The following is a 27989-nucleotide window of genomic DNA, read 5'->3' on the forward strand; positions in this document are numbered from 1 at the left end:
TACACATCCTGTGAGTGCTCATACAAAGTTTAGGCATGTAGGCCATAAATAAAAATCCTCTGTGCTGATAAACACAGAGATGCACTTCTCCCTTTCTCTCTTTCTGGGTTCCAGACAGAACTGCGAGCCAGAACTGATCACCCAAAAAAGCAAACTGACATCTGTGAAACCCAAGGAGGTCCAGCAGCCTTGTCTCTCCATCTTGTCCTGGAGTGACCCAGTGCCACATTCTAGCACCACGACTGAGCCAAGTGCAGTAAACAAGACACCTTCACCCCCCATCACAGTCCCGCCCACACACACACACACACATCTCTCTCTCTCTCTCTCTCTCTCTCTCTCTCTCTGCATGTCTGTCTCCATGCTACATCTTGTATTTTTAGCCAAGATCTGAGCTCTGTAAAGCTTAATATGGGAGAGGGACCTCAAGAAATTCCTATCTGTCTGTTCCTTACCAAACCTTTCCGCTTCATTCTCCTACCATCTCATTCTTTGTTTTATAAACACTTACTCTTTCTTTTAAAGGAATGTTTGGGGTTCGATACAATTATCTCAATTAACATCATTTGTGGTATAATGTTTTTTTCCACAAAAATGTTTTATTTGTCCCTCTTTTACTATTATTATTATTATTATTTATGGTTTTGTTTTTTATCATGGTTAGAGTAAGGTACTTACAATGGAAGTGAATAGGGCCAGTCCATAAACATTAAAATACACAAAGTTTAAAAATATATAAAACATTGCACGTCAACATGATTTAAGTGTGATTAAATCACTTACCTTATTTGTGTAAAGTTTTATCCAATATTGCAATTTTGTTGCCATGACAACAAAACCTTATAATCCCAGTGTTGGATATACAGTAACTCTACACAGATAAGGTTAAAATGTGATTTAATTATACTAAAATCATGTTAACATGTATGTTTAGGTCTGTAATTGTGGCTGTAATTTTAAAGTGGTGTATTTTAGCGTTTATGGACAGGTCCCATTCACTTCCATTGTAAGTGCCGTACTGGAACTGCCAGTTTTTAATAAACGAGGGGTGAGTTGAAATTATTTTTGTGGTAATCAACATTATGCCACAAATGCTATTGATTGAGCCTAACTTGAAGCCAGAACATTCCTTTAAAGCAGTTGGTCTCAAATGGTGGGTTGCGACCCAAAATGGGATGCAAGTCCGTTCATAGGGTCGAAATCAGAAACAATGCTAAATACAAATAATAAAATGCAACTAACCATATAATCATGCATACTTAAAACTTTTAAAAGGGAGAAAGAATTTCTATCTGTTGTAGTTATTGTCAACGTCAAAACCTGTGTGTCCAGTCAAACTCTAAGGTGGAAATTTATTTGTCGTTTGGTTGAAGCTAGCAAAATTTGCCAGATTCCAACATGGACAGGTTGCATGACATGCCTTCATCTTGGAAAAATATGAGCACAGCTATATGCAAACTACGACCCAGACTACTGTACATTAAACACAAGTTACTGATTTGGTATTGGGTTGGGTCGCCACTTGAACGTAAAAATCTAGGTCCTGATGCCAAACCAGTTGAGAACCACTGATTTAAAGTTTGTTCTGATACTAAGCAGGTTTGACTCTGTCTCACTCTAATCTAATCCTCCAGTCTTTGTGCCTAGAAATACAAGATATCTCACCCTCTCTCTTGTTTTAGCAACCCACTCTTTCATTCTATCTATCTTGGTCTCTCTCTCTCCCTCACTCTCTCACACACATACATTGACACACCTAATCCCACCCCCTAAAGCTCTCTTGACCCTGTAACTCTGCTCTTTTACTCGTGTGTAGGGGTTACACACTGGGGCCTCAGGACTTGTTCTCATCTGTTCTGGGTGGCAAGGATCACAGGTCCTTTCTAATTGAATTGCATGAATTAGTTAGTTAATTTGTAAATTTATTGGAACTGTATATCTCCCTACTTAAGTATTAAAACATGAAGTGGAACCTAGTGTTCCTTGGGCTCCTCCTGACATTCGGGCAGCTGTCATGGGGCCAGAAAGGCATGGACATCCCAGAGTACGATGGAAAGGACCGCGTTCATGACCTTAATGCCAAAAATTACAAGTCTGTGATGAAGAAATATGACGTGATGGTGGTGTACTACCATGAGCACGTAGGATCCAGCAAAGTCGCCCAGAAACAGTTCCAGATTGAGGAGCTAGCCCTTGAGGTGGGTTTGACTTAGAATTGGTCAGTGTGGGGGAAAGGGGAGGGGTAATTAATGGTAAAACCTGGACCCAGTGTAATTGTGGGCAATTGGGAACAGTGGATGTTAAAGGCATGGCATTGAAGATCTTCTCCGAAGGACATCTGTGAGGCTTTCAGGAAAGCATAATATGCGTCAGAATATTAAAACACTAAAGGTTTCAAACTGCACTAGAAGGTAGAGTCCCAGAATTCATGATAATAGAAATGATCAATTAGAGCAGAAGACGAAAGCTGTCAAATTTGTTGTTGCTGTAGACTTCGGGCATGCCTTCAGTTCTGAACCAAAAGTAGATATATCGATATACAGTACATGCACACCTGAGGCATGCTATCATACTAAAACTGCAGTCTTGACACCAGCAGACATATTATTTGGGGGTTTACTCATTGTGTTGTGTAATCTTTCAATAAGACCAGGACTTGTCTGCTAAAACTGGATGAGATGCCGCTGGTGTCAGTGTAATGTATTGCTATGTAAGGCTATGATATGTTTCTGGTTTGAGTTTAAGGACTAAGTAAGTAGTCAGTTTAAGTAAATATTCTGTAAATTCATGTGCATTTGGCAGACATGGCTTGTTCATTAGATAAAATGAGCACACTGCAAAACATGCAATGAAACGAAAACTAAAGGAGTAGGTTTGTATGTACTGTAAGAACCACAGGCCTTGCTAAAATCACATAACTGCTTGTGAAATATCTTCCTTGTATGTGGTCTCTGCTTTGGATTAGCTTTTGTTTCGTAGAAGATGAAGTTATAACACATTCAAATCCTTCATAGGTTCCCACAGCTATAAATAGATACATAGATAATTTTCAAACATCTGTTTAAACATACACTTTTATAAATCATATTTTAAGGCAGCTGTTTGATTACATCCATAAAGTAGTTTACATTAGTCGAAAATTTCTTCTAGCTGTTGCTGTGATTCATTTGGTTTTGCTTCTTATAGATTCAGAAAGTATGGTCAAAATGTGTTTCCTCATGTCTGACCAAGATGGTTAGTTTCTGGCACTCTTCAGGGGTTGGATGAGGGTAAAGAGTGAAAACATTGACTCTAATTGGTTAAGCAACAGAGTGGTATCATGTCCTAGTGGTTTGCTGACTTCAAGTGTAAGGCAGCACTGCTTCGCTGAGTCAAATGCTACCTCACATTCACAAGCACACGACACTCACACATCTATCTATTCATACAGGATCAGAGACGGTGGTTGGTCAGTGGACCTCATGTCATACACAATACCGCAATTATTTGGTCTATTTTTACTTTTCTTATTAACTAATGAAATCTGTGTTTGTGTACTGGTCTTTTCACAATAATATTGTTCAAAGGCACATATTGTTGAAACATAATGAATGTTCTTGAAACAAGTGTGAATGTGGTTGTTTTGGATTTGTATGAGTTTAAATGCCATGTGCTACAATAACTACCTACCCATTTCTTTCGCATTCTGCTTCGATTTTAAAATGTCACCCTTTTATACATTCAAATTAAGCTCTAAATACTAATGATAGGTCTAAATTTGAATGTGAGCTGTTAATCTAAATGTTGAGTCTAAATATAAAGTAAATGTTATATCTAAACCTGGTCGATGTCAATTAAAGGCTCATAAAGCTAAACCAATCTAAAGAAACAGGAAAGTAAATATCAACAGGAAGAACTGGGCAGCTATTTAAAGCATATAGAATTTTACTTCCGGCATATGATAGTGGTGCTCATATGTTTTTATTTTTTTTCTGCAGCCTAAAAATCTTAGATCATTCAACCCCGATAGAAGACAATAATAAGTAACAACAAGTATTACTCTTTAGCCTTGATTGAGGCTTTATTTTGGATCAGAAGGAAAAGTACTCCATCAGAGCCAGGGGTATGTGGAGCCTGTAACACCAGCCATGAGAACACCGTGGACTATGGCATCTATGTGCAGAAATGTGCTGATGGATCTCGTAGTATATTTGCACCATGAGCATGAGTTTGGATGGGTCATTTTTCAATGGAATTTGTTTATTCTAGTTTTATCTCAGTAGGTTTTCACTTGGATTTGTTGACAGGCTATCAAGCAAGTACCAAAATCAATGCTAACAAATATAACAAGATGATATATGTGATTAAAAGAATGCATTTGGAATATCATTCCTTTTCTTATTCAAGACCAAGCACATGCAATGAGTCTCATGCCATTGCAACACCAAGCAGCTGTGTAAATCATCCAGCTGTCAGCTGATAGCCCTTGATAATTAAAGGGATAATTCACCCAAAAATGTAATTCATTTAAATTCTCTCATTTACTCGCCCTCATGAAATCCCAGATGTGTATGACTTTCTTTCTTCTGGAGAACACAAATATTTTTAGAAAAATATCTCAGCTCAGTTGGTCCACTCAATGCAAGTGAAAGGTGACTAGAACTTTGAAGTTCCAAAAAGCACATAAAAGGCAGCATCAAAGTAATCCATTCAACCCCAGTGGTTTAATCCTTCAGAAGCTTAAATGTCTTCAGAAGCAATATGATATGTGTGGGTCACTTAAATCCATATTTAAGTCCTTTTTTTTAACAAACGCTTTTGAGAGGACAGAGTTATTCTTGTTTTTTAGCAATTTGCATTCTTTGTGCGTATCGCCACCTGCTGGGCAAGGAGGTGAAAAAAGGAAAAGAATAAATAAATCATGTATGCACAACAGCCCAGTGGGTGGTGATATGTGCAAAGAATGCGAATCGGCGAGAAAAAAAAGAACTCTCTTAAAGGTGCATAGGAGAGTTGTTTAAAAATAGATTTATAGTAAAAAATAAATAAAAAAAAGGTCTTAAACATTGATCTGTTTCACACCCACACCTATCGTATCGCTTCTGAAGACATGGATTAAACCACTGGAATCGTATGGATTACTTTTATGCTGCTTTTGCTTTTTGGAGTTTTACTGTTCTGGCCACCATTCACTTGCACTGAATGAACCAACAGAGCTGAGATATTCTTCTAAAAATCTTTGTTTGTGTTCAGCAGAAGAAAGAGCATCATACACATCTGGGATGGCATGAGGGTGAGTAAATGATGAGAGAATTTTCATTTTTGGGTGAACAGTTCCTTTAATAACAGTATGCTGGGCCTGAGGGAGAAGGCATATGATTGGAAAGCCCTGCAAGTTATAGGTAACACTATAAAACATTGTGTAAGAGGAAGAGATTAGCTACAAACAATCATATTAAATGCACCCCCTGGCCATGAATAAGAACCTTCAGGAAGACAACAATTGATCTTCTAATAATCCCACCCCAATTTCAAACAGCACCGGATGTGCACAATGCCATAAGCAATCCTAAACCAGCCCATTAGATAACTCTAGAAATTAACATTTTCCACCAGTCAGTGAGAACTCTCTGCAAACAAAATTAATTCCATGTTCAAAATGTTATGCCATAATTTAGCCATGCCGTCACCATTTGGATTCAAAAGTGATTGTTGATAATGTTGTGTGTGTGTATCACAGTTCAAACTTCTTGACAAGAGACACTGAATTATGAGTGTTCCTCAGGAATTATCAGAGGTAATGTGAGCAATTGTAAGTCTAAATACACAGTGCATTGTTGGAAGTTGGTCTTAGTTATAAAGTAAAAGATTATTTTCATTATGAATAAATTAGTCTCTGAAAGGCATAGCTCATCCAAAGATGAAAATTCTGTCATAATTTATTCACTCTCATGTTGTTCCAAACCCCTGTGACTTTCTTTTCTACATGGAACACAAAATTAGATGTTAGGCAGTTTACTTTTACATTTTCTTTTACATTTACTTCCATTGCATCTTTTATCCATACAATGAAAGTGAATGGTGACTGAACATTATGCCTGATATCTCCTTTTATGTTCCACAGACAAAAGAGAAGTACATACAGGTTTGTAACAAAATTAAGGGTAAGTAAATGATGACAAAATTTGTCATTTTGGGTTGACTATTTCTTTAAAAACACTGTAAAAAAAAAAAATAAAAATAAAAAAGAAAGAAAAAAAGATAACCTGTAATTGTTACCTTAATCATCTATTTCTCCTTGATCCGACCCTTAAAAAATTACTTTTGTTGGTGTAACAAGTCAGGTTGATTTAGTCATGTTAAATAATATTTCTGCCTTGGAAAAAACAACTTTTTTTCCCCTTTTTGTTTTTACCACATGAAGCACATTTTTCAGGTTATTCTAGTGAAGAATTATGTGAGGTCCAGACATCTGTTGGATTAAGAGGCATTTGTTAGGGAGCTTAGTTGACATTTGTTCTTTAAATGTACCAGGGAGTCTTACTCTGAAAACTGTCAATAAACCTATACATTAACATTAAAGGTATTTAACAGATTATATGTGGATGACTGCATCAAACTAATTAATTGGCTCTTTGTTTTTTCAAATAAGCGTAGCATTACATCAGCACTGGGTTACTGAGGATTCAGCAGGACTGTGTTACCAAGTTACACAACGTAACTTGGTAACGTAGTCCTGCTGAATCCTCAGTAGCCCAGTGCTGATGTAATGCTACGCTTGTTATTAGCATGAGGTTGCTTGTGTGCTAGCTGCTCTCAGGGCAGATGGAAGTACAGGAGGTTCTAGCATGAAATCTGCTGTGTCAGCTTAGAGGACTGTGTGCTGGGCACAGTACTGTACCTGTCAGCGGATCCCATGCAGGAACATGAAAATCACCACCACCTTGCCAAAATAGTCCTGGTTGATCTGTGCAGCAGCGCTAATTATAGAGGCATCTGCTGTCATAGCTGTTTGTGTGGCACAGGCCACGTGTGTATGCTTTCTGCCCTTATAGAAACACTTGTATGCTCTCATTTCCATGACCAAGCATGGCGAAACTAGTTTCATGTTTAGATTCCCTAACAAAAAAAACCAAAACAAAACAAATATTGATGTTTGCCAATTAATCATCATTGGTCCTCAGAATGAACCATGATTTTTGAAACCATTCTCAGATTTGTTTAATATCTTGTGAAACTGATTAATTTGGCACTTAAGTTCAGCAGATAACTTACTGTTTAATTATCATTTTCATTTTCTTCTCTCGTTTTTTCAAACCCATGTCAATCTGACACAGATTTTGGAGCTGTAATGGTGGGTGTGGCTATAGGTTCACAGTTGCATCCCTAGAGGAATCTACTGGCATAGATCACCCAAAAAAAGAAAATTCTGTTATCATTTACTCATCCCAGACATGTACGACTTTCTTTCTTCTGTTGTATGGAAAAACATGAAATAAAAGTGAATAGTGACTAAAGCTAATATTCTGCCTATATCTCATTTTGTGTTCAATGGTGAAATGGAAGTCATATGGATTTGGAATGGATTTGTTCATTTTTGGGTAAACTATCCCTAAGCTATTATGTAGTGGGGTTTAAAACATCCACATTGTAAATCTGGGATTCAAAATGTTATTTAAATCTGGAAATAAAGTTTTAGAATTTTCAAAAATGTAAAACAAAGTAAATATTTATGATATTTCTAGATCGCATAAAAAAACAAAAAAAAAATTGAGATATTATGTAAACATACAAAACTCCTTTGTATACAAAGTTAAATTATATTGAAGCCCACAAGATGCTCTGCTTCTGCACAAACTTGTGGAGTCCATGCCAGCTCAAGAGCATGGTGAAAAAGTGTTAAAAAAAAAGGTGTTAATTTCTCAGTTAATCTTTCCCTCAAATCATTATGCTGATAATTACATTTTTAATGAAAAAAAATAAAAAATGCAAGATTTCACTCGAAGCATTTTCACTCAGTTTGAACCCCACTGTACTTTAAAACAAAAATATGTTTATATGTTTTTTGGACTCTCCCAGGCTGGACATACTTTCTCAAGGAGGTTTCATATAAGGGTTTTAAATGATAAATGGCTGTTATCATAGATTTGACATTAATGATGTGTTGTTTTTAAACTCTGATGCATTTTTGGGCTGCTGCCTGCACTTTTTCACACTAAAATTTAAAAGCTCACTATTCACATACACACTGTGGTCTAAATGCCAAAGAATTGGTCTCATTTCTTTCAGAACCCCCCCCCCCCCCCCCAGATAAAAACAAAAGACTCCAATTATTCATAAATAATATTGTATGTGTTCCTAATCTTATTAACAGAAATTAAAATAAAAATTGTTGTCACAATTTGCAAGCATGTAATTCTGCTTCTGTTCACTCTATCTTACTTTGAAAAGTCTTATTTTGTTCCACTAGATGGCAGCAAGTACTAGAAATGTATTTTTACTTTATTACATTCCATCACAATATACAGATCTGAAAAGTAGGTGGCGCTCTAATGCATTTTAGCCCTCACAGATTTGATCGTCCATAGACATTCAGTGTAAATTTCAGTTTATGCACCATCCTCATCATTTCATTGAATATATCAGCCTCTGAGTGGACTAGAATCTAGGCATCATTAGAAATCTGAGATCCTCATCTTTGCGATATGTTATCATCAGTAGTTGAAAACATATTGTTATGAAGATTTGTTTAGCATGCTTTTCCTGCTGGATGGCATATTTTGTTCTGGACATCTAAGATATAACATCGGGTTATTCTGCCAAGCAAGCTCACAGACAACTGCCTAAGGTAAAAGCAGATATAAAGTTTTTAGCTATTTGGGGCTTACAGCTGCAATAATTGGTGCATATAAGAGACGTATGTATTTAATGACTTACAGAAATCATATTTCATTTTGTGATTCTTTTGAAAATCTTTCAAACTGTGGTATTAGGGCAACAAAATAAACTGTACAGTCACATTCCTGAGAATGAGTGCCATGTGAAAGACTTTTATATTCAAATTAATATTTCTACCCCATTACCTCTAGGGGGTGCTAATTTTTTACGCAAATGTTTTCAGGCCTTATTTTGTTATTTTGTGTAACATAAATGCAAAAGTGATGATATTCTCTGAAAAGTTCAGATTCTAAGCTTCCAAACGGTACCTCATATGACTGACCTATATATACAGGGACTTTAAAGTTTTAAGTGAAAAACAATTTTGCGATATAGGGCCCTCCTGTAGGCAGAGGTTTAAGGGTTTTGTTAGCATTTTTTAGGCTTTAAGAAAGTCAAATCCTAGACAAATTTTATGTGAATATTCTGATATGGATGGATGCAAAGATGAGTAATATACTAGATCAAATGACCTCTTTTCCTTTCTTCTTCATCCCTATTTGTCAAAAGAAAACTCTCTTACACTGCTTCATTGCAAATTTCCTTTCTTGTTGACTCTTTGTTTCCAGAAGGTTACCTTATGTAGCTAAGATCCATCTGGCCTTAAACTTTTAGTTGAGTTTAACCTAAGATATTCCACTTCAGATGCTAGTACACAGCACTTATTCACCAAGTTGATAAGAAACCCCTGAAATAATCCTGAAACTTGCGCACGCGCACACACACACACGCACACACACACACACAATTCAGACAAACAGAACATTCAAACAAATAAAAGGAAGCCTTTGATAAACCTCAAACACAGAAAAAATTTGATCTTTAGCTATATCGATTGAATAAACGGGGGGGGGGGGGGGGATCTCTCACAACACGTCAGAATTCAGGCGTCAATATTTCTAACTATATTTAAGGGAATGTTTCTGCCGTATTTATCACAGTATTTAACATTCTGATAAAACATGTATTTAAAATTCTGATAAATCTTGAAGGAATGATAGTGGCATACATCAGCATGAAAAAAGCAATAGATAATGAACAGATAATGAATTTAGGATTTAGAAGGGAGATGTTTTGTTTAGCATTGGAGAGTAAGATAACAGCTGTAAGTGGAAATTAAGTTACTTCAAATCATACCTATACTAAATAATTTGGTAAAAATTAAAAGGAGTGGTTGTATCTCTAGGGATATAAAGGCATTTACTTATTTATTTTACATTATAGTGCTTGGTGATCTGTCCTTACCAAAAAATCTGTTCTGAGAAGTTCTGGCAAACTTGCCGCAAATCGGCACTCTTTTCACATGAAAATGAACTTGCTATTTACCACAAATGTTTGCTAGAAGTTTGCAGCTCTTCACCGATAGTGTTGAACCTGAAGCAGACCTTTGGTGACAACAAAGAGTTTACTGCAAAGCTCATTTTCATGTGAAAATTAATGAGTTGCAAATTTGCAGCAAGTTTGTGGCAACTCTAGATATTTTGTAAGGGTATTCTTATGGTTGGGTGCACCTGTCACCTCCCCAACACCCTGTTACTTTATCTGAACAGGAACACCGGACACTCTGCCAGTTCTCCATGCCAACTGCTTTCACATGTAGTGCTGCGGTTAGTGGAGAAAGCTGTCTGCCAAATGGGTCAAGTTTCACACTGATTTAGAAAGTGCATGGGCAGCGCTCTTGATGACCGGCTTTTATGGTTGTAAGACTGTGGAGGAAACTAACTACAGTTCGTACAGCATACCCTGAAATATCCATGCAGGCAGAAAACAAATGTGCTTCTCCAACTGGTTGTGTTTGCACTCAACTACCAAACCTTTCAAACTGATCTCTCTCAGGTTGATTATGAAAACATAATGTGTGTGCTGACAGGAAGCATTCAATCATTGCTGATTGGTGGCCTAATAAGCTCAAAACACCAAGTCACCTTACCTTGGAGTTTCCACATTAAGAGGAACTGCTCAAGAAATGCATCTCAACAGTGTACTTCCACCAAAGTGTATTCATGCGATTCACACACAACCAGATCATGAGCCTACAAGCAAACTGTCCACACAAACATAATACTCTAACTACTTTGAAGACGCAAGAGGAAACTGAAGTTAAAAACAGTATGTTGTGTTACACAGCTTGCTGCTCAAGTCCTGGAGGACCTAGACGACGAGGACATCGGAATTGGCCTACTCGATGAGAAGAAAGACCGTGCTGTTGCCAAGAATCTAGGTATGTGCATTCAAGCAGTGATTGGCACAAATACATGAAAATGTATCAAAATAAAATACCAAATACTGTGTGAAAAAAAAAATTATGTATCAAAATAAAAGTTTTTTTGTATCTTGAAAATACACAAAATACAAGTAAAGTTGGCCATTCAATGAAGTATCACTATTAGGTATTATATACGCTTATGTTTACGTTATATAAAATAATATAAGACCCAAGTATTAAATGTAAAATGTTTATCCATTTATAGTCATGTTGTGCAAAGATCTGGGCAGCAGAAACATTTTTCATTTAATAGTCTGTCAGATATGACATATTAGATATGTCATACAAACATACATGTTGATTCCAAAGAGCAATAAGCTTCTCATCCAAATGCTGGTTCAGTCGGCTTTCGTTGACTAAAATGGACCAAAACTGGAAAATTTAAGTTGTGGTTATTTTTATATGTCGTTATTTGCATTCGCATTATTTCTGCAATGAAAAGTACCTGTTCTCACAGTCACGGAGCTCTCTCTCTCTCTCTTCCTGTGTCTTTTCTGCCGCAAAACAAAAGAAGTGATCATGAAGATGAAGTAACTTTTCCTTGTGAAAGTGCGCAACTGTTTATTTATCCAATCGAGGCTTGTTGTAGAATGCATGTCAACATGCAGCTTTCAATAAGTAAAGAAAAACATCCAATAAAAAGAGACTGTTGTGGCTCATTTTAGTGCAAGATAAACCTTGGTGACAGAATCTGAGTGCGTTGAAACATTCACATCAGCTTGACATCTTGTCCGTTCTTCAGTAAAAGAAGAAGCTCATTGGTCACTTGACGAGAACACAAGACCCAGCCTCAGTGACAGAATGATTTTTTCAAACAAAATGGATGTGTTTTTTCAGTCTTTGAAGCCATTAACACTCTCGACAATCAAGTGATTAACACCTCCCGCTGAGAGACGCTAATGTGCGCTCTGTCTCCCTCTGCCTGGCCGGTGATTTATGCTAATGAAGCTAACACCTGAAAATCATTGGGAAAATCGGCTAGTGAGACACCACTAAAAGGAATGTTCCAGGTTCAATACAAGTGAAAGGCACTCAGTAATTTTTTTCTCCATTAAAAAAGTTTTACTCCTAAAGAAATGAATTGTCATTTTGAAACATATGTATAAAATCAAGAGCACACATAAGATGAGGACTCTAGTCATATCACCTTATAAAAGCTGTTTTATTTTACATGGGGCAGGGGCGCCCTAATGGGGGCTGCCATTTTAGAATCACATGACCATTTGAAAACTACTTACTTAATCTCAGTAAACGTCTTGTTACTGTACACTTTCACTCTTCCATTAAATTAATCATGGCTGATTGTGAATAGTGAGTTTCTACAGTGGCATCTGTAACTGAAAACTATTGATTTTGAGTGATGCTGCATCCACACCACTAGATGTTACTCTAAGTCCAAGATGGCAAAAACAAAAAGTGACTGAATGCAACTTTAAGCTCAATCGACAGCATTTGTGGCATAATGTTGATTACCAACAATAATTAAGTTTGACTCGTCCCTCTTTTTATTTAAAAAAAAAAGCAGAAATCAAGGCCGCAGTGAGTCATTTACGATGGAAGTGAATGGGGAAGCTTATAATTTAAAAAAAGCACTTGCAATAATACATGTTAAAACTCATGTATTATTTGAGCTGTAAAAATTTTTAAATTGTCATTTTTACAGTCATTTTAAGGTTTTAGGGTTTGTTTAAATTACATCGTCATGGTAACAAAGTTGTAAAATTGGCAATAACTTTAAGTGGGTTTTATCAAACTAAAATCATGTTTACATGCATATCCTTTGTCTTGTGGCTATACGAGTATTTTAACATTAGAAAATTGGCCCCCATTCACTTCCATAGTAAGTGCCTCACTAGAACCTAGATTTTTGCTTTTATAAAGAAAAGGAGGGACAAAATTAATTAATATTATATCAAAAAACGCTGTCAATTGAGCTTAACTAGTAGTGAACCCGGAATATTCCTTTAACACCAACAACCAATTTGCTAGCAAGACTGACTAGCTAGCGCTAATGTCCATTGCTAGTGCTAACACTATTTTCCCCTTGCCAGTGCTTTTTTATTCCTTCATGTTAACTGAAGGTAAATCTTAATGATGTTCACTTTTAGCTTGTTAGCCAGCAATCTAGCTAATGATAGCTAGTGAACTCGCTAACAATAGTTAAGACTAGCTCTCTAGCCGGCTGCTGACTAGATCTGATTTCCTCACTGTTGACACAAATTGCATTTGCTGGCGAGAAGTATATAGCTACCTCAATATTGTAATGGAAATTAAATAACAGTTGCCAGCAATTATTATGTTTTTTGCAACAAGTAGAATCGACCATCACATCCTCACCTTATCTTACGGCATATTTCCTTGCAGGAACGCAGAAAATTCACTCACCCAGTGCTAGATGGAGCCTTTCTCTCTGGTTGGGGCACGCCTGTACTAATTGATATGGGAAATCAGCAGCCTAATAAAGTGACTAGCACAAAGTATTCTATGTATTTTGAAAATACACAGATACCAAACTTAAATGTATTTAGATACAAATTACATTTGATTTTTTTAGCTGAAATATTCTTTGTTGGTGTTAAGCTGAAGAAAGTCATACACATCTGGGATGGCATAGGTGAACAATTCCTTTAACTTTTAAAAGGGTGGAGAAAAGTGTTCCCATATCATTTTGTTGCTGTCAAAGGCTATGCATTCAAACAAACTCTGCTGTATTTCGACACAAATTATCTGTCACTTGGTAAGCTAGTCAAAAATGGTGGATGCCAACTGCATAACTTAGCCTCATCCTCGAAAACCATGAACAAAACTATGCAATGTAAAAGAAGATACAATCCAGATAACATTAAATGTGGGTTCACCTACATGTTCAAAGGATAAACATGGTTTGTGCTGACCACAAAGTGATTGGTTTAATAAATTTGAGTAATAATAGATTTCTGTTTTTAGTTGTACACACTTTTTTGTTTACTTTAGTACTGTACACATCCATTTTGGTACAAAGTTGTGTCACACCTTGATGTAATATCTGTGTCCTGAAGAAAAACCTAACGAGAACCACTGATGTACTGTATATTACACAATCTTTTCACTATGGAAATATACTGTTTTTAAAGGTGCAATATGTAACATTTTTCATGTAATATTCGCCTTTTTTGCCAATGTGTGAACGGCTTGTAACGCAACTTAAAAAATTAATCCTTCCCGGACTTCTTAGGTTGCCTATTAAAGCCTGTAGACTGATTTTCATGCGAAGGGAGCGGGTCGCTTTTGCCGGGAAAATCCAAAGGATGTGACGTTTATGTGCACTCCCGAGAGCTTTGCCTCAGACAGTAGCTTCTCTTCCACTATTCAACAGCAACAACAAACTGCAACACTAGGTAACGTTATCTTAGAGATGGAATCCAGCAAACGGTCAGCTTCCAGCACAACACCGACTCCTACACAAACTCCGAGTAAGCCAAAAAAAAAAAAAAAAACATTTATCTACTGAATCCCATCTGGCTAAGCGAGAACGTGATCATGGTCAAGCGAAAACTAGAGTGAACATCGGCAGGGCATTTGATTCCTGGAGGGACCTCCGTTCGGTTTTGATGATCAAAACCAACCCTGAATTGGCATTCTTCTTATTGGAAAGGTAAGCTTACATAACTGCAAAGCATGTGAAATATAGTGCCATAAGGATTGATCTGTGTAATTTTAGCTAACTTGATCTTGCCTGCTAACGCTGACGAATTGCAAGCTACCTTGCTTCGTAACTTTCAAATAATTTCAATGATCTTCTCTTTATACTAAAAGTCAGGTTAATGTCAATGTTAATCTGTAATTATTCCGCAAGGTAAACTACAATAACACATGAAATGAATGCTAGACAATGTTCAAGATAATGCAGAAAGACCCATTCATTAGTGTAACGTAACTTGGTTATACAGAAAATATATACAATCTATTATTATAAAACAAAAGCCCATCGATATATCAAAATGACAGTTGTGATGGAATCACATCAAAACTGAATTGTGTCAACATATTTATAATGTATAGTCTATTGTATTCACCGCTACTGTCATCATCCACCAAATTTAGCTAACAGCTATTGATAAAGCTGGCTAGCTAGCTAACGCCGACATAGGCTATTGTATAAATCCAGTCAATGTATCATGCAAAGAAAAGTGATTACTTAAAACTACAGTCTTACATAGTCAGACCTATATCCACACTTTGTTTTAGCCCTGTTCCAGCACTGGAGAGTCAAATATAATATGCAGTCTCAAAGTTTGTAGTAAAACAATCATAACTGTGTAATTTTAATTATGCTACCTCATCTGTCAGCATGATGTCGGTGAATCACGTTCAGTCTCTTTGTACGTTACGTCATTGTTTTGGTCGATGTTCGCTTGCGTCCCTATGGAGTGTGTGCGTGAGCACGAGCAACAGGTAGCTGGCTGCAGTTCACTTAACAGCCACAGGTGTCATTAATAACAAGGGTTTCTGAATCTTACATACTGCACCTTTAAATACTCTGTGGCCTTTGGTTACCTTACTTGTCTAAGAAAATCAGTACAAGAACAACCATGACCTCTGGTGGACATTTTCATACATACCTATAAATATTTAAAGGTTCTCATAGGTTAATTTAATCTCTGTTCTCTTCAGGTCTGGAGGAGGCTGACAGTATCTATGTCTTCATTGAGGATGAGGTCATTGAGTACGATGGAGAGCTTGCTGCGGACACACTGGTGGAGTTCCTCTATGATGTGGGTGAAAAATGAGTGCTAATTTAAACCTGGTACTTGTTCTGGATTATTTGATCTTCTTCCATCTAATGATTAATCAATTACATTTTTAGTTTTTTCTCACATCTTTAATTCACTTCCTGCACTTTTTCTCATTCTTGTACATTCACACTTGGTCTGCAGTGTCAGCAATCTGTCTTACTGTCAATTCCCCTTTCTCTGTTTGGCTCTTTTCCCAGGTCATTGAGGATCCAGTTGAGATCATTGATAATGTGCGTGAGTTGAGAGGTTTCCATAATATTGAGGAGGATATCAAGCTGGTGGGCTTCTTCAAGAATGCGAAATCTGACCGTACGTATCCAGATGGCCCCCACAATCAGTCATTCTCCCATATAACTTAAAGAAGTCAAAATGTAAGTGACTAGGTAAATAGTTTAAGTAATTAACTGGTGGTCTTGTGATTTTAGACTATCATGCTTTTGAGGACGCAGCAGAGGAGTTCCATCCACACATCAAGTTCTTTGCCACCTTTAGTCCAAAGGTATAATGTCTTAATTAATGCAAATCTGTGTATAAACAATAGGAACCTAGTTAGACACATTGGCCATTGTACTTGTCTCTCTATTTCTTTAAAAAAAAAAAAAGAAAAATCAAGGTCATAGTGACGCACTTACATTAGAAGTAAATGGGGCCAATTTTTGGAGGGTTTAAAGGCAGAAATGTGAAGCCTATAATGTTATAAAATTACTTACATTAATTCTTCTGTTCAAACGTGTATTATTTGAGCTTTACAGTTGTTTAAATGGTCAATTTGAGGGTTTTAGGGTTTATTGTATCGTATTGTTTTACGTCGTCATGGCAACAAAGTTGTAAAATTGGATATAACTTTACACAGAAAAGGTTAGTAAGCGATTTTATCACACTAAAACCATGTTAACACTCATATTGTTTATGTCTTGTGTCTATACATTTGAAACAGTGAGTATTTTAATGTTTACAGATTGGACCCATTCATTCCATTGAAAGTGCCTCACTGTAACCCAGATTTGTGCTTTTTGTTTTTTTAATAAAAGGAGAGACAAGTCAAAATTATTTTTTGTGGTAATCAACATTATGCCACAAATGCTTTTGATTGAGCTTAATTTATACTGAACCCGGAATATTCCTTAAAGCATTGAAGTGAGTCACTATAAACTGCCATTGTATGGAATAGATGGATATGGGACATTCATTAAAAAATTTCTGTTTGTGTTCAGCATAAGAAAAGTTGTGAAAGGGTGAACCGATAAACTATCCCTTTAAATTTATACATGCACATTTTTTATTTTTTTATTTTTTTTTACACAGGTCAGTTTTCCCTGAAGTTGTAAACCCTAAAGTTGGATATAACTATTCAGTGCTCTTTCTCCTACTGATCAAAATCATGCACTCTAAAACCAAATCTTACCCCTATTTGCAGGTTGCTAAGAGTCTAGACTTAAAGTTGAATGAGGTGGACTTCTATGAGCCCTTCATGGATGATCCCATTGTCATCCCTGGTAAACCCTACACCGAGGAAGAACTTGTTGAATTCATTGAGGACAATGAAAGGTGTGTTAACTGATGTGAAAAATGCTTTAAAATGATAAATAAACTCAAGATTGTATATTGATGAAAGCTTCTCCACAGGCCAACACTGAGGAAAATGCAGCCACACAACATGTATGAGATCTGGGTAAGGTGATCTACTGCAAATCACATGCTGTCAGTGAATCAACATATTTTCTCTTTTTTTTTTTTTTTTAGCAATTTAACAGTGCTTGCAAAGCAGTACTGTATTGATATTCCTTAAACATTCTATTTGTATTCTTTAAATCTAGTATATTTATAAGGTGATCTGTTAGCAATCCATATTTTGATAAACTAATCTACAGTATATTATATTCTTAGCAAAAGGTGAAGTGTGTAATTTGTGCACCGCTAGTAGCACCAAACAGAATTACCATTAAAAAAAAAAAAATGTAAAAAAAATTATAACAAGTTTGAAAAACTCCCCTAATCTTCCATTATACAGACGGGAAGCCCTAATTCAAGCTCACGACATTGAGCCAATGATGCTGGCCCAGTCGGGCTACTCATAAAAACTGCACTTCCATTTAGGGCCACTATTGGTGCGGAAATTACACTCTATTCTAAGATGGTGATTTAGTGCCTTGTAAAAAAAAAACTCCGATTTTGAGAAAAGAATCTTAATAGTTTGAGAATAAAATCAAAATTATGAGAATAAAGTTGTAGAATTATGAGAATAATATTATAATATTTTGAGAATAAGTCATAAGGAAAGTAACATCAAAGTGATGTGGTGGACAACAACCAGTACTGCTGCTCCCTATACGCATATTACGCAGTCTGCATATAGGGCACCAACTCCCTAGGGGGGCAGCATCTTACCCTAGGGGGCTCTGTTTAACATTGATTTTTTTTCTCTAAATATTTCTACTTTATTCTCACAATATACTGCTTTATTCTCATAATGCTACATCTTTATTCTTCTAATTTTGACTTTCTTCTCAAAATATTATGACCTCAGTCTTATAATGCTATGACTTTATTGTAATAATTTTGACTTAATTCTCAAAATATTACAACTTCAAATCATAATGCTACAACTTTATTCTTTAACAATTATGATTTTATTCTCGTGAAAGGCATGTTATGAGATTATTCTCAAAAAATTTCGAATTTATTCTCGTAATACTATGACTTTATTCTTAAAATATTATGACTTTATTCTCGAAATCTTAGATATTGTTTTTAAACATGTCACTAAAATGCCTTCATACTATTCCAATATATGATCTCATGATTTGTTGAAGTATGTGCTCTTTTTTTCTTACTAACAACAGAGTAAAAAAGATTTTACCCTTTGTGTATGTAACCATGATCTTATGACAGGAGGATGCTTTGGATGGCGAGCATATAATTGCTTTCGCTGAGGAGGATGACCCAGGTATGGATTTGAATGGACTGGACATTGAATAAACGGATTTGTTTTTTAGCATTCATAGATCAAGGCCACTCTCAGACCCCTTGTGATGTTAGACAAGTGATGTTAAGATGCATTTTGGGTGATCCGATCACATGTGGTCAGGCGAGACACATCGCTGTTTACACGTTGTTGCGTAAATGCATCTCCTGTGACCACTTTTGATCAGATTTTGAGGGGAGAGTCTCTGTTTCATGATGACATACATCAATCACTACGTCAGTGTTGTACAGCATAACAAATTCAGAAAGAAAGACAAAGAAAATACAAAAAACAGGCTTCTCATGAGTGTCCCTGCATATTGATATCAGACATACTGATGTAGATATGAAGTGCTTGTGTATGTATCCGCTTTTTTTGTAATTAAAATGTTTTATTGATTCTTACAATAAATAAAGAAAAACAAATCATATATACATAGAATCAACATTTAAACCCCACAACCACCCTCGCCCTCCCAATCCCCAACCTCGCCCTGACCCCAAACAAACATCCCTGTGGTCACACATGAGTATATACACAAAAAAAAGCAAACAAACACACACACACACAAAATAAATAAATAAATAAATAAAAAATATATAATATATATAATAATAATAATCATACAAATTTAAAACTATACTACTCTCTCCACCGCCCCACCGCGAGAGCCCTCCAAAAACTCCAAATAGTTGCCCCATTTTCCAACAAACAAATCCAAGTTACCCAGTCTTCCAAATGACAACTCCTCAAAAGCCGCCTTCCTCCCCATCTCTGTGCACCACTCCCGAAATGGGGGCACTCCAGCTGACCTCCAACCCCTCAAATCAATCTGCCTGGCGATCATCACACTGGTCAGAACCTAACTCTCTATGTGACTATTCCCCACATCGATGACCGCCCCATCGCCCAAAACACAGAGTCTGGGGCAAAACGAAACCTGAGTGCCCAACACGTCACACACAATACTCTGAACCCTCAACCAGAATTCCTGGATCTCAACACACCACCAAAAAACATGGGCCATGTCTCCATCCTCCGATTGGCATTGCCAGCATGTGGGTGTATCTTTAAGACCAAGCCTATACAATCTAGAGGGGGTCCAATAAAATCTATGTAAAATCTTGAATTGCATAAGGTGCACCCTTGCATCTCTAGATGCAGACAAAAATGTTTTTATAATCCTAGCCCACACTCCCTCCTCCAATACCAAACTCTTGATAGAAGTTAAAGCTCCATCCCCCAGACTCTGAATTAGCAGGGAGTAATACATTGATGCCTCATGACCTTTTCCAAAAGCAGTAATCACCATTCCCAGAGTATCCGCTTTAGGGGGGGTGTATATTACCCCCTAAAATAGTACAGAGCAGGTGGTGCAGCTGTAAATACCTATAAAACTGAGATCTGGGAATCCCAAAATGTCGAACCAAATTTTCAAAAGATCTCAACACTCCACTCTCATATAGGTCACCGAGCATATTAACCTCCCTCACAATCCACTCTGACCAGCAGAAAGGGGACTTATTAATACATAATTTTGGGTTCTGCCATATGCTCGAGGCAACATTTAAATAAATGTCTGAATTAAACACTCTAGACACTTTTGTCCATACCGAGTGCAAATGCGAGATAATGGGGTGTAACTTAACTGCTCCGATTAGTTTGATAGAAAGGCTTTGAAATGGTGAAATAGGGGCAAGAACTTCCTGTTCAATACAAAACCAGGGAGGGGCAACCTCAGGTGGAAGCGACCAATGAGCCAAATGTCTGAGACCGAATGCATAATAATAAAACAAAATCTTGGGTAGGCCTAGCCCACCTTTGTCAATCAGCCTATGTAACTTATTGAAATGTAATCTGGGACACTTACCATTACAAATGAATGACTTCACTATGATATCAAATTGCTTGAAATAAGAGAGGGGTACATCTACAGGGAGAGATTGTAGCAGGTAGTTACAATTTGGAAAACAATTCATTTTAATAACATCCCAATCATAGATAAATGTAATGAAGCCCACCTGCCCACATTGCTCGAAAACCTTTTTATTAAGGGGTCAAAATTAATTAAATCTGAAAAATTTGCTGGGAATAAAATGCCCAAAAACTTAATGCCCTGTTTGGGCCACTGGAAGGCACCCGGCTGAAAAGTCGTTACTGGGCAGTATGCTGTCAGAGCCAAAGCTTCGGATTTAGACCAACTGACTCTGTATCCTGAGAACTTAGAAAAGGAATTAATAATTCTGTGGAGGCAAGCCATAGATCTAGAATGGTCGGAGATGAATAATAAAATATCATCTGTGTAAAGCAGAAGCTTATGCGCCACACCTCATGCCATCACCCCTGGAAAATCATCCTCCTTTCTTATCGTGGCTGTTAATGATTCCAGGGCAAGACAGAACAATAATGGGGAAAGAGGGCAACCCTGCCAGGTGCCCCTATCCAGAGTAAAATAATCTTAAATTAATCCATTTGTTTGTCTATAAAGTAACTTAATCCATCCAATAAATGTACTCCCAAACCTATACATTTCCAAAATCTTAAAAAGATTATCCCATTCTACCATATCAAACACCTTTTCGGCATCAAGTGAGATGACAGCGACCAGAGTCTGATCATTTGCCACTGACCACATGATATTGATGAAACGCCCAATGTTATGAGAAGAGCTGCATCCCTGAATAAACCCCACCTGATATATATATATATATATATATATATATATATATATATATATATATATATATATATGAGTTGTCATAACTTTACTTAATCAATTTGCCAAATTTTTTTTTACAATATTTTAACATCTAGCTGGATCAGGGAAATTGGACGATAACTCTTACACTCGCTTGGATCTTTGTCCTTTTTAAGAATCAGACTGATCCGGGCTTAAGTCATGGTTGGCTGAATCTTTCCATTCTTTAATGATTCCGTATAAACTTCTAGCAAATGTGGAGCCAATTCTGTAGCATAAGATCTAAATAAAGTCAGCGGCAAAGCCATCTGGCCCCGGCAAGGCCTTAATTACCTCGCCAAGCTCCTCCATGGTTATCTCAGAATCAAGAGAATTTTTTTGCTCAGTCGTCAGTTTAGGGAGTTCTAATGGTTCCACAAAGTTTCTAATATCTTCATCAGTAGACGAAGATGTGGAACTATAGAGATCAATATAGAATTCTTTAAAAGCATTTCACCACCAGCAGATTTCACTGAGGGAATGGTAGAAAAAGACTCTCTCTGTTTATATATCTAGCCAAAAGCTTCCCTGCTTTGTCCCCTAACTCAAAGTATGACTGTCTTGCCCTGAATAGCCAAAACTCCACCTTACGTGACAAAATAGTATTATATCTATATTTCAATCGGGTCAATTCTCTGAGGCCATCAGACGACATTCTGCGCTTCAGCTCTGCCTCTGCACTTTTAATATTCCCTTCCAACTCCACAAGTTCTCGTGCTTTGGATTTTTTGATGAAAGAGGCATACTTAACGATCCGACCCCTAAGAACCGCCTTTAGTGCCTCCCAAGCCACGCCCACAGAGGATTGATTTCAGCCTTTAACATTTGTTGGAATTCAGGATTTTGCAAAAGGGATACATAAAAGCGCCAACTATATGATTTATTTTTCTCCGAATGTGGCAATACCTCTAAACTCACCAGGGCATGATCTGAGACTAAGATATTTCCAATTGAGCAGTCAACAACAGATGAAATGAGGGATTTAGATATAATAAAAAAAAATCTATTCCAGAATAAATCTTATGGACTGATGAAAAGAATGTATAGTCCCTACTTGATGGGTTCAAAAGTCTCCAAATATCTGTAAGACCAAGATTTTTACACATCCTGTGAAGCGACAATGATGCTCTAGGGGGCTTACACGCTTTTTCTTCACTATGATCAAGGACTGAGTCCATCAATAGATTAGTCTCCTCACAATATTATATTATGAGGGGTGCCAGTGGCTTGCAACATCCCTTCAAGATCTATAAAAAAGCCCTGATCGTCGGCATTAGGTGCGTAAATATTAGCCAAAATCAACCTTTGCCCTGAATTTCTGCTAAAACAATAATGACTCTTCCTAATTTAGCTTTACTCTGTTTGAGACATTTGAAATGTAGATGTTTACTTATCAACGTAATGACTCCCCTGCTCTTACTTGAGCCAGCACTAAAGAAAACATGCCCACCTCATATCTTCCCAAACTTTCTGAGGGGAAAGATACGTTTCTTGAAGAAACACTATATCATATTTCTTTTGTTTAAGAAAAGAAATAACCTTCCTTCATTTTATGGGATGCACCAACCCATTCACATTCCATGTGGAGAGAGAGACAATCCACTCATATTAACATTTGACATTTTGACATATTAGAAAAAATAGATTGTGTGTCAAAAACAAAATTATTAAGACCACATTTCAACATTAGTGCAACAATCAAACGCCGAACTTCCCCCAGAATCAAACAAACAGAAAAATGAAAAACGTGTGCATTAACCCTGCACACGACAGCGCCAACTGGCGTCCATCTCTCTAAACTCAAACAGTCCATGTACACCTACGTGAGCCCCCACGACAACTTTGCTGTCAGTGTTTCTATACAAATTTAGATGAAGACAGAATTACATAAAAGAAGAAAATCTATTAAACAAACTACAGCCAATAGGCAGAATAAACACAAAAAAACTTGTAGATTCATCCACATAACTGTCCCGAAGGTGTGTTCCTCCACAAAACAAGCTTCAGCCGTTAGCGGAACCAGCACAAAAAAAAAAAAAAAAAAAAAGCCGTTCAGTTTCCTCGGGCAGTCAAACGAATGTTCAGTGAGCCGACTGTTACATGAGTGCAGCAGATGACCTAATCCCTCTAATGTCCTGCAAAAAATACTCCACAAAACAAACTTCAGCCAACAGGAGGCATAAGCACAAAGAATGTGCAGATTCATCCACAACACTGTCCCAAAGGAGTGTTACTACACACAACAACAACAAAAAAACTCCCCAACAGCCACTAGGCGGAACCAGCACAAAAAGAAATAAAAAAAGCACCCAGTTTTATCGGACGGTCAAGTGAATGTTCAGTGAGTCAGGTCCACTTAGTTGCCACGCTAGCACCACACAAAGACTTACTCATTCCATTGACTTTATGAAGGACAATGCTTGTTGGGAACATGTAAATACTTTGCGGCCACCCTTAGCATCTATTTTCAACCTGGCCGGGAACATCAGTGCAAAAGCGACCCTCCATCGATGCAAGAGTTTCTTGAAGGAGTGTTACTACACAAAACAAACTCCAGCCACTAGGCGGAACCAGCACAAAAAGAAACAAAAAAGGTGCCCAGTTTCCTCGGACGGTCAAGTGAATGTTCAGTGAGTCAGGCCCACTAAGCTGCAACATGAGAATCACACAATGACTTACTCATTCCATTGACTTTATGTAGAACAATGCTTGTTGGGGACAAGTAAATACTTTGCAGCCATTCTTAGCATTTATTCTCAATTTGGCCAGGAACATCAGTGCAAAAGCAACCTTCCGTTGATGTAAGAGTTTCTTGCATTCCTTGAATTGATCACATTTCTCTCTTTCGTAAAGTCTGGGAACAAGAAAATGTTGTGGTTCTTCCAAGAAAGCCTTCCTTTACTCCTTGCCTCACGTAACACAAGATCTTTATCAGATGATCTCAGAAATTTGGCCAGAATTGATTGGGGCCTGTCTCCCTCAGTGGATCGCCGAGCCAGAACCCTGTGAGCTCACTCGATTTCCAGCTTATGGGCTGTTATGTCGAGCAGACTCGGAAAGAGCCCATCCAGAAATTCCACCATATTCTGAACCTCTGCTTGCTCAGGAATTCCAACAATTCTGACATTGTTTCACCACTTATGATTCTCAAGGTCTTCCAACTTTTTCCAAACGCGTTCCAAGTCCGCCTTGGTCGCTAGTGGGTTAGCAGCTAATTCGCTCTCCGATGACTCCAGATAATCGATCCGTTTCTCAACATCCGCCACTCCACCAACTCAGTGAACCAGCAAAGTTTAAACTCTTGTTTTAGCACAGTGGTTGATTGACAGGTGAGAGGTGGTGTTTCACTGTTGTCTGGAACACAATCAGGATGGATTAGCATTTACACCTTAAATGAGATGTGGATATGGATGTGGATGTGTTTTTGATCACATTCGTATGTGATTTTTGTGATCCAATCACAAAACGTTTTAGACCCTGTATAGGCCTGTAATTAGCGCTGACCACATGTGATCAGATCACCTGAAACCAGTGGCATAACTTGGATCTTGTGGGCCCCAGTGCAAAGAAACTGTCGGGTCCCCTCCTTGGGGGGCCTTGGTTGTTTTTCATCACTCCTTGGGCCCACGGTCATTTTTATGGTTTCTTTTGGTCGACCGTTGTGAGCCCCCTCTCACCCCGGGCCCTAGGGCGGCTGCCCACCCTGCCCTCCCTCTAGTTACGCCCCTGGCTGAAACGCATCTTAATACCAGGTATAAACGGGGTCTTAAGGCCAAAGTATACTTGGCGCAAAAACAAAGTATACCTGGGCCTTTAGCTCAGTAGGTCCTTAAAATGCAAGTGGATGGTGATCTGATTTTTGAAGCTCCAAAAATCAGTCAGTCAGCATAAATGTCATCGATACAACTCCAGCGGTTAAATGAATGTCTTCTAAAGTGATACGATCACTTTTGTTGTGAAAAAGATCAACCTTTAAGTACTTTATAACTCTAAATCATCGCTGATTTCACAAATCTGGCCGGCGCCCAATTAGGCCGCGCGGACTGGATTATGACTAAATTTACATCACGCATACTGTGTGTGCAGTGATCAGCAATGTGGTATACTAAGTATACTATGGCCAATCCGTCCTGTATGCGTCCTGGCAGCAGCAATGTGCCACCTCTCACATGTCAAACAACCGCTGCGCTAAAACAGGAGTTTAAACTTTGCCGGTTACGAGTGGCTTTAAAAGGAAATAACTGTCCAATCGGAAAATTTAAAAAGTGGATACAAACAAAAACATGAGAACTTCACAGGTCTTCTTCAGTGTGTCTGATATCTACATGCAGGGACACTTATGAGAAGCACGAACATCTGCTGCCCAGGTTAATACAACTATTCCAATAAAATAACAGACAGTTCTGCACAAAATTCTGCCTTTTTGCTTAGATTAAATTTAAGATGCATCTGGGAGAAAACAGCACACCGTCTTTTTTTACTTTGTTCGTTATTTACGGTTTATCATGCAGTAACACACAGACATAGTGATTGATGTATGTCATCATGAAACAGAGTCCCACCCTTCCAAATCCAATCACAAGTGGTCACAGGAGACGCATTTGAGCAACTAGGTGTAAACAGTGATGTGTCTCACCTGACCACATGTGTTTGGATCACCCGAGACTCATTTTAACACCAGGTGGAAATGGGGTCAATGTGTCTGATATTTTCTTCGGCTTCTTTCAGATGGCTTTGAATTCCTTGAAATTGTGAAGGAGGTGGCAGAGGATAACACGGACAATCCCGACCTGAGCATCATCTGGATTGACCCCGATGACTTCCCCCTGGTAACCCTATGGCTTTTACTGTAATAAAGAAATGAATCATTATTTGATATACCAGATAATCATTGCTGTGAAAATGTATATTTAATCTGTTGACAACAATGACCAGTGCACAAACAGTGATTAGAATATCTCTGTGACCTGCAGCTTGTCCCCTACTGGGAGAAGACCTTCGACATTGACCTGTCCTCACCTCAGATTGGCGTAGTGGAGGTTGATGATGTGAGTTTCTCAGGGATACTGGTCTGTTGTTCACCACAGTAGGATTTTGTTAATGTTGAGGATTGCCTTTTGAGATATCACAACTGTGTCGACGTGTCTTCTGCAGGCTGAGAGTGTCTGGTTGGATATGGATGATGATGATGACATGCCAACAGCAAAAGAGCTTGAGGATTGGCTGGAGGATGTGCTAGAGAACAAGATTGACCCTGATAACGAAGATGATGACGACGATGACGATGATGACGACGACGATGATGACGATGATGACGACGACGAGGACGATGACGACGACGACGATGAGGACGACGATGAGGATGACGATGATGACGATGACGACGATGATGACGATGACGACGACGACGATGATGATGACGACGACGATGATGATGATGATGACGACGACGACGATGACGACGACGAACGATGACGACGACGATGACAACGACGATGATGACGACGATGATTAAACTCTTACCATCTTACATGTTACTATGTATTGTCCAAATCTGGTCTAAAGTCTATTTGCAATTGCCTCTGTCTGAATCATCAGCGTTATCAAAATTCCTTTCCGACAACTGTTACATGTTGTCAGAAATTACAAGTTTAAAAATGTCATTATAATTTAACTGTCACCTTGTTACAGACATCTGTATTCACTAGGAATGTGCTCCCACCTGGCATCATTCTCACACCCATAACCCTCAATATTATACTCAAAGACGACACTCTCTGAGAACTTCAGATAAAATATTCACTTCCAAATGTTGAAAAATATTACCATTACCTATAGCAATAGATGTGTATTGCTATGAGTTCATTTCCATCAAATTGTTGCTATGGACATACTGTAAATGGCAGCACTAATACATCTGGAAAAGGGCCTGGCTTTCAAAATATGCAATCAAAAATATGTAAGACTGTCAGAGGGAGCGCCAAGATTATTTTAAGTGTAACTCCATCTGTTAAATTTGTTTTTGTCTGAATGTTTATTTGTATGTAGATAGATTGTTTGTCCCACAGTGATAGGACCTAAAGGTGCTAAGCAGGCCTTTCCTTAAGGTCATTAGTCATACCTTCTTCCTTTGTTAAGATGGGATGTGACCTTATGTGACTTTAGATGGAAAAAGGATTGTCCAACCTTCCATTTGTGTCTAAAAATTGCAGTAAATCACAAACGTTTTCTACTTAAAATAAATACAAGTATATTTTATTTTTTTTAAATACAAAAGACAACTTGGTTTTACTCTTAAGTCTTAAAATAATAAAACTGATTGGAATTAAG

General features: G+C 37.7%; 1 pseudogene; it reads left to right on the forward strand.

Moving 5' to 3' along the window:
* The first annotated feature begins 1787 nt into the window (after positions 1-1787).
* On the forward strand, positions 1788-27988 carry LOC127440641 (calsequestrin-1-like; annotated as a pseudogene).
* Position 27989: the final 1 nt, after the last annotated feature.

Source organism: Myxocyprinus asiaticus, chromosome 5 (assembly GCF_019703515.2).
Source record: "Myxocyprinus asiaticus isolate MX2 ecotype Aquarium Trade chromosome 5, UBuf_Myxa_2, whole genome shotgun sequence".
Lineage (NCBI taxonomy): Eukaryota > Metazoa > Chordata > Actinopteri > Cypriniformes > Catostomidae > Myxocyprinus > Myxocyprinus asiaticus.